The 8,000-nt window shown below is 42.9% G+C and overlaps 1 long non-coding RNA gene across 1 annotated transcript; it reads left to right on the top strand.

Annotated features, from left to right (window-relative positions):
• The first annotated feature begins 1,451 nt into the window (after positions 1 to 1,451).
• On the top strand, positions 1,452 to 3,741 carry LOC149362629 (uncharacterized). Its single transcript, XR_016288517.1, has 2 exons — positions 1,452 to 1,776; positions 3,555 to 3,741. It is a non-coding gene; the product is annotated as an uncharacterized LOC149362629 (long non-coding RNA).
• Positions 3,742 to 8,000: the final 4,259 nt, after the last annotated feature.

Here is an 8,000-nt window from a genome sequence, read left to right as displayed (position 1 = left end):
CAATTATGCATGCAAAACAGTATATACCAGCGATCTAATTTTTCCAATGAAGTATGCTAACTGCTGTTCCCTGGTAGAAGGCATTTGTTGCTGATTTTTTTGTGTTTATGACGACGACCCCTAGATGAAGCTGAAAAGTGTTTTGTTTCATTCTAGGCAAGAGAAATCGAAGAAACATCACGAGATGCACCTGGTCATCACACCAGGGAAAAGTTTGGCGGCCTTGGTCACTCTAGTCAGGTCGTAATCACGTCGATTTAACCGGACATTGAAGATACCTCAGAACGCCGTCGTTTTTTGAAAAATTCAGGCAAAGATAACGCCCTAACACAATGACTGCCTGTGTTTTCACAAAAACAAGCACTTAAGCCTGAACAAGTAATTAGAATTTTAAGAGGTTTGTTAGGAAATTAACGGCGATAATTCCACCGCACTATACGGCCGCTTGGCCGAATAACTTGCATACAGAAACCGCTGTGGTGTACCGCTAATCATTTCTTAATATAAATTGTGAAACCGCACCTTCACAACATCATTTATGTGTGCAAAAAACTCATGAAACCTATTTGTCCAAAACGGAAATTGCCGTTTGACTAGCTACATATTTGATAGAGAAGGCGCGCCGTTACCTTTGATAACCAGCTGAAACGTTCCTGTAATCCACCCTGTCCTAAAGCAACAAACATGTAAAATGACGTGATTATGTGTCACAACAAGAAGAGAAGACCGCTCACGCATGGGGTGCCGAATCTGCGGAACAAGCAGATGCTAAATCTGCGAGCGAATGCAAACGTCAAGCTGCGCATCGTATCCATCTCTCGGAAAGGCGATTGGGACCTTTGTGATGTATCTGACGTGATGTATGGTCGAATTCATTGCGCAGTGTCCAGCACAAGGAGCAGAGAGCTAGCGATTTTCGAAATTCGCTTTAACAATCACTTCGAATATAACAGGTCTCAATCAAGCCTCTCTTTGGTTTATGTAGATAGCACGAAATATTTATTCGGTTCAGTTTACATAATACGTCCAACAGAGTGATCCGAAAACACGACGCAGCAGGGGTATCGTTAGTTATATTTATTTTGATAAAGATACACGTGATATAAAGCCGCATCTCGATGGACACTTCCAAGGCATACACGCGAAGCGCCTGCGCGCCCAGCACGCACCGCGACGGGCGTCGAAAAGTGGCATGAACCTCCATGCTCCTGGTGCTGGCTCGCTCCCCCTCGCGAGCCGACTGAAAAAAATGTCAAGCCGTGAACAAGAGATGGTTGGGGAGCTGCAAGGATTCCAAGAAAATTTAGGGGAGGAGAGCTTCAAGCCATGAAGAAAAAGAGTCCCCGACAGCCCCCGCGGTCCTCCCATTGTTGTAAACCGGACCCCGCTTCTGACGCACGCGCGAGCGCCCGTGCGCTGGTGCCGATATCTGACATGCACAGATATGCACAGATATCTGCTAAGGAAGGCATTGGTGGCGCCACCCTTGACTGTCGTCTGTTGCACAGAGCTAGAAGCCGGACTCTGCAGTGTGCTACGCACTTTCGTGCCGGGCGAGCAATTTCCGGTTATACCCGTTGTTGCATCCACTTGTTTTCCCTTTGAAATCATGGTACAGCGCCACACTTGTGCGTTTTGAGGAAGAAGACACTTTTGACGTCGTTAAAATGACCTGCGCCAAGCATGCATGGGATGATGAGCCATCGGAAGGATCCAGGGTGCAAGTGAGCGGGAAATACCAAGGTTTCTGTGAACCTGCAATCATCAATATTTCAGGTAAGCGTGAACAACCATTTACTGTTTTTCCCGTATTGCTTTGTTGGCTACCTTTGTAAATGCCGTCGGCAGTTTTTGATGATAGGGCTATAAATTAAGCTAAATGGTATCATAATGCATGATTTATTTCTATGTGCAGTCGGAGAGTAATCTCTCTGACTGCGAAATTTTTACCGCCACCGAGTTGCGTTCCTGCCAGCGGTAGTTAAAGTGCATGATATGAATTGTGTAACGCAAAAAACATAGACTAACCTCGCTAAGCACATTGCGGGGCTAGTCAGGGATGTTTTTTCTAAGTAACGAGACGTAGACAACAACCTGTCATGGATTCTGTCATATGCACGTATCAGGAACTGAACCCTTTTCATTGTCGTAAGTAATAGTGCTAATTCTATTTTAACACGGGATCAGCATTGCTGCGTTCTGCGTATCCAATTAGGCTACAATGGCCCCATTACATTTGCCACAAGGCTTGCGCTCTACAGCTAAGCAGGAGCAGTGGAATGAAGAGCTGGTACGCGTTTTATTTCGGGTGGTTAGTGCGAGCGAACGTGTTTCAGAAACAATTGGCGTATACATGTTTCCGTTCGCGGTTGTGCCTGGAAACTTTAATGGTAAAGCCCGAAAAAAAAGCATGAGGCTAAGCTTTTAAAGGGGCATCGCGATGATTTGCTCTGTACCAGTTAAAATTATTAAATAGATTCATCATGCGTTCCAGAGACCAGAGCAAAAAGAATTATTGAAATCAAAGCATGCAAGCGAAAGTTATTCCGCTCTGAAAATTCGAAATGAAAAGCTCAGACGAAAACGCATTTCACTCTCCCATTTCACTCACCCAGTACCGAGATTGGGCGGCTCAAATCAGAACCGCGCCTAGCGCCCACGCAGCGGAAGCGTGCATGCAGTTGTTGCTTTGTCGGGGCTGTAGACAGCCGCGCATTTTGACGGCGTCTTCCCCCCGTGTACGCGACGCCGTAGTAAGGGCAGGGGTGACTAACGACAAAGGAAGCTCCCCTAAGTTTCTTTTTTAGTCGGACTGTAAGTCTGTCAGCGGTAGCCCCCCTCCCCCCCAAACTCGACTCCCGTACCCTGTCCGGTCTTTCTCTTCACATTTTGGGCAAGGTGTATCGACTGGCTTTTTTTTTCGCTGCCGTCTTGGTATGGTCACGGCCGGTCTCGACGCGCGCGCTTTCTGGTCTGAGCAAACGTTTTTTGAACAGCGCTGGCCGCCATGAAGGTTTGAAGCGGAATGGAAATTGTCGCCCCTAGCTTTATTGTTGTTAGTTTTCGTTCGCTTTCCCTGCTTCTTTCCCGTTTTTGTGGCATGCGAAAAAGCTTTCAGTACTCAGAGACATAATATTTTGGATCCATTTCACAAGTATGAAGGAACAATATGCAAACTGGACGCCCAATCAATGAGAAAGGCAGCGCTCTATCTAGATGCCACCTCATTTCCGCTGCCGCAAATGGCCGCCGCGTTGCGACACCATCGCCTCGAAACAAGCATTTCTAGCGAAGATTAAAATATCAAATATTATGATTTCGATGATCTCATTGCGCGTTCAGGACTCACAATGTCCCTTACTCTGCATACAAAGATTAAAGAAAAGAACCCATGCTTTATGTATGTCGCAGGGCACCTTTAATATCCCACAATGGATTTTACGGTAGGGTGTCTCGGATTCAGTGCATAATTCTTCAACTTATGCTACTGTGGCCATGTGCCCAAGTTCTGCGCAGATTTATATCATGATCGCTCTAAACTATCTCCCACGCAGCCTGCACAACGGCCCTGCCGACCAAGAAGGGGCGGGAGCTCTCCGGAAAGCTGCTGTTGCTGGCCGTGGGCACTAAACTCAGCGAAATAAGGAGCGAGAAAGAAAAGCATCGACGATAAGAAGCATACAGAACTATAGAACCACAAGAGCATTAAATGTACCCCAATAAAATTTCCTGCGCAATTTCTGTGTGGTAATTGTGTTACTTGTGTTACCTATGCTATATGATTATCAGGAGCTTTAGAGCAGCATAAAACCGAGTGGTTTTTCAATTTAAAGCAGCACTTAGAGATGTATTGGATGACATTTTTTAACGTTTACAGATTTTTATTTTACAAAGTGCGAGAGATATGTCGGTTTGGTCAGTGAAGGTGGACCGTACAGCAAGACGGGCATTATGTACGTAATAGAGCTCAATAATCGGAAAAATGATTAATTATATTTAACTAATCAGCTTTCATAATTTTGACTTTGGGGCGTAAGTCTGTATCGCGAAAATGAAGGCCGTCAGTAAAAAAAGATAACCTTAGCTTTTAAATTTTCGTAATCGTTAATGTGGTTCGAAATACTGAACATACACACTTGCAAGCTCAGTGAATTGCCTTGTCCGCTTCGGATATTCATAAACGCGTCGCGGCGCGTCGTATCGTCGCCGAATTCAAAGAAACTTTTTCTACATCACAAAATACACAAACGGTGTCCGTGTTTGATGCATAAAAAAGGGACCGACAGTTTTATGCATTTTTAATGCGGGTAAACCAACTCAGCGAGCTTTGAAATGCGCAAAATCTGGCGCTCGATATTTCAAACCCCTATACCAATTAAAAAAAAGTTAGAAACTGGGCTCACCTTTTACGATGACGGCCTTTAATTTGGCAACATAATATTGCCCCTTAAAATAAAAATGAAATGTTCATTAGTTAATGTTAGTTAATTAATCGTGTATTAAATCAGGTTTATCGCTTACATAATGTTAACCATCCTGTAAAACCCCCCTACACAGCACCAACGTATCTCTCAAAGTTTTAAAATAAAAATCTGCGTCAAAAATTTAAGCTGTATTACATATCTGAAGTAGTAGCGGCAAGGACGTACTGCACAGTCGCTTACGTCTGCATGCGGCGATAACGGCATATGTATGACAGCATTCTTCAATGGTTGTAACTAATTTCATTACATCTTTTGTTTGGCCGCCCTCCATCACTGTTTGGAGACGCCACGCCCCAGGCTCACTCTTTATTGGCTAATGTGATAGAAGGCCGCGTCGCTGTTGCAGGCAGTCACTGAGAGCGAGCAGTACAGAACTCGAATGAGAATAGTTTTACTGGCTTTGATGCTGGTGTTGTTCTAAAGTAGCAGCCTGCAACATTGGAGAAGGGGAGCCTAGGTGCTTGCAGAGATTGCAGATGAAGCGCGCCGCAAATCGTTGGATTTCTTCAATTTTTTTTTGTACCGTCTCCTTCGGTAGATCTCGCCGTATGAGGGCACATATACATAGGCTGCCATTTATTATATATTTCCATATGAAAGCTTATAAGGTTTTAATAAGGGAGTAATCACTCATTTTCATTCCGCCAAGCAGTCACACGGCTACAAAGGGACCCGACACAACTTCCACAGAAACTTTTGCTCTTTCGTAAAAAGATTCGTCCTGGCCTGGGGACATGGTGTATGACTGTGCTTGGATGGATGCGAATAAGTAATTAATAGCTTAATGGAAGTCTGCTCCGCCTTAGGGGAAATTTCCCCTCAACATTTAACCAAAAGTATATAAGGTTATGTGCAGATCTGTCAGTATATGTTCGTATATAGAACTAGCTCCATATATAAGCTCCAGCCAAATATGGACATATACAGATTTATCTATATTTGACCATATATGGCCCATATAAGTACATTCATATATGACTGTTCGCAGATATGGCTATATACGGATTTGGCCGTATATGGGTATATAAAGACCATATATAGAAATCCCATATATGGGCTCCATCAGATATGGTCATATAAGGATAGGACATATCTGGCTATATAAGGACCATATATACATATATTTACATATATAAGTTCAATCCATATATGAATATATAGGGAATTGGGCATATAAACCTATATACCAGATATATCCATATATGAGTTCAATCATGATATGGATATATAGGAAATGGGGCATATCAGGCCATATACGAGGGGGTACCCAAAAGAAACCGGACTAAATTTTTTGGTCGGCAAAGCTTCTGTGGTACCGCGTTTTGCCACTAGGAGCGCATAGAACGAACATTCCAGAGTCAGTAAGCCGAGTGCCGTCGTTGAAGGAGGTCAGACTAGTTTAGGCAGAGTTTTAAAGTGACGACTATTTTGTGTGAATGTCGTTTTTGCAACGGCTGATTTTCGTGAACAGCGTGCGCCGGTGAAATTCTGATTTTTTTCTCGGAAAAAGTTGAATGGAAACTCTTGAAATATTAAGAAAGACGTACAAGGACGATGCTATGGGAACAACTCAAGTGTTCCTGAATCGAATCCTGAATCAAAGCAACAATCATGCCAATGGAAAACTTCCAATTCACCTCGCCTCAAGAAAGCCCGTCAGGTGAAACCAAACCTCAAAACAATGCTGATTTGTTTTTTCGACGTGAGAGGAGTCGTCCATTGAGAATTTGTTCCGCAGGGTCAGACATTTAGCCAGGCTTTCTACTTGGATGTTTTGAAAAGATTGGGCAACAGTGTGCGGTGGAAGCGGCCAGATTTGTGGCGGTCGGGTGACTGGTTTTTCCATCATGGCAATGCCCCTGCTCACACAGCCCTGTCTCTACGACAATTTTGGACCAAAAATGGCATGACCCCTATTCCTCAACCCTCATACTCTCCCGACCTTGCCCCGTGCTACTTTCTTTGTTTCCTAGAATGAAAAAAAATAGGTGAAAGGAAAGCGTTTCGCTGATGTTGCTGAGGTGAAGAAAAAAACGACGGAGGCACTGTCAAGCGTCACAAAAGATGAATTTAAACAATGTTTTGAAAAATGGAATGAAAGATTCGACAAGCGTATCATTGCAAGTGGGGAATACTTTGAAGGAGATTGAAGGTCTGTGTTTAAAATGTGAACAAATAAGTTCAAACAAAAATAAGTCCGGTTTCTTTTGGGTACCCCCTCGTATGCCAGATATATCCATATATGAGTTCAATCATGATATGGATATATAGGGAATTGGGCATATCAGGCCATATATGCCAGATATATCCTTATATGAGTTCAATCATGATATGAATATATAGGGAATTGGGCATATCAGGCCATATATGCCAGATATATTCATATATTGTCATATATGAGTTCAGTCATGATATGGATATATAGGGAATTGGGCATATCAGGACATATACGACCATATATACATATATTTCCTTATATGAGTTCCATTCAGATAATGGTATATAGGGAATTGGGCATATCAGGCAATATACGCCCGTATATTCATATAAGACCTTATATGCCCAATTCCCTATTTGTTCATATCTGGATTTTTTCATATCAAACCAGATATGACATTTCCGTACGGGTACGTACACTCCGGGACGCGGAGAGCTCGCAGCAACGTACTAGGGAAGAAATGAGAGCAGTGTCATTTCTGCAAAATATGGAGCCTTAAAATATGCAACTTATTTTGCAGAAAAAAAGCCGGATGGCGCTAAAAACCACTGCAACCAGAAGACCAGCTTCCTTCAAGGTGCAATAATTCCATACACTTGTCGAAAACAACAAAACTATTTTGATTAGCGATTATTATTACTATAATAAATATTTTGTTTTAGCCTTTTCAAGACGAAAGCTTGTCAGCTGATTGCTGGTTTGCATGAAAAATTATTGGCAGTGATCTTGGCGCCCCAACACCTTCGTGTAAGATGATTGAGTCTCTCGACGAGAATTGAGTTTGGCATGTAGCAGCGCTACAACGCCTTCGAGTTCTATAGAGGTTGTGAATATTGAAGGATTTCGGCCTTTGAAAGTGCCCCTCTGACAGGTGTATAACGCACATGAAATCCCTCTGTTCGGCAAAAAACAAACTTACACGTAATATCGCTTAAAAAGGTTATAAACACTCTCAGCTGAGGTATCCGCCATAAAGTATCCGAGCAACCAGTGCAGCAAAACGCGAGTATATAGCAGCAAGTCCAATTTGCCCTGAAGCTTGCAAGAGTCCTCCAAAATTTGCTTTATTATCATTTTGAACCGCTTCTGAAGCAGGCATTTTGTAGTCAACATGTTCTTCAACATTACGTTGAATTATGTGTGCTTCAAACTGACTAAAAAAGAAAGTAAATACAATGTTACGTTGGTTTTTCGCCCTTACGGAGAAAGACACGCCACAAATATTCACAGTGAAACCAATGTAGAGAACGGACGTGCTTTTATTTATTCACCGTGCGTGGAGCTACATTTTTTCTTCT

The sequence above is a fragment of the Amblyomma mixtum genome, chromosome 2 (genome assembly GCF_055824585.1).
Source record: "Amblyomma mixtum isolate Tamu chromosome 2, ASM5582458v1, whole genome shotgun sequence".
In the NCBI taxonomy this organism is placed as follows: Eukaryota; Metazoa; Arthropoda; class Arachnida; order Ixodida; family Ixodidae; genus Amblyomma; species Amblyomma mixtum.
Note: the sequence above shows the minus strand (reverse complement) of the source record. Positions and strands in the feature narration are given on the sequence as shown.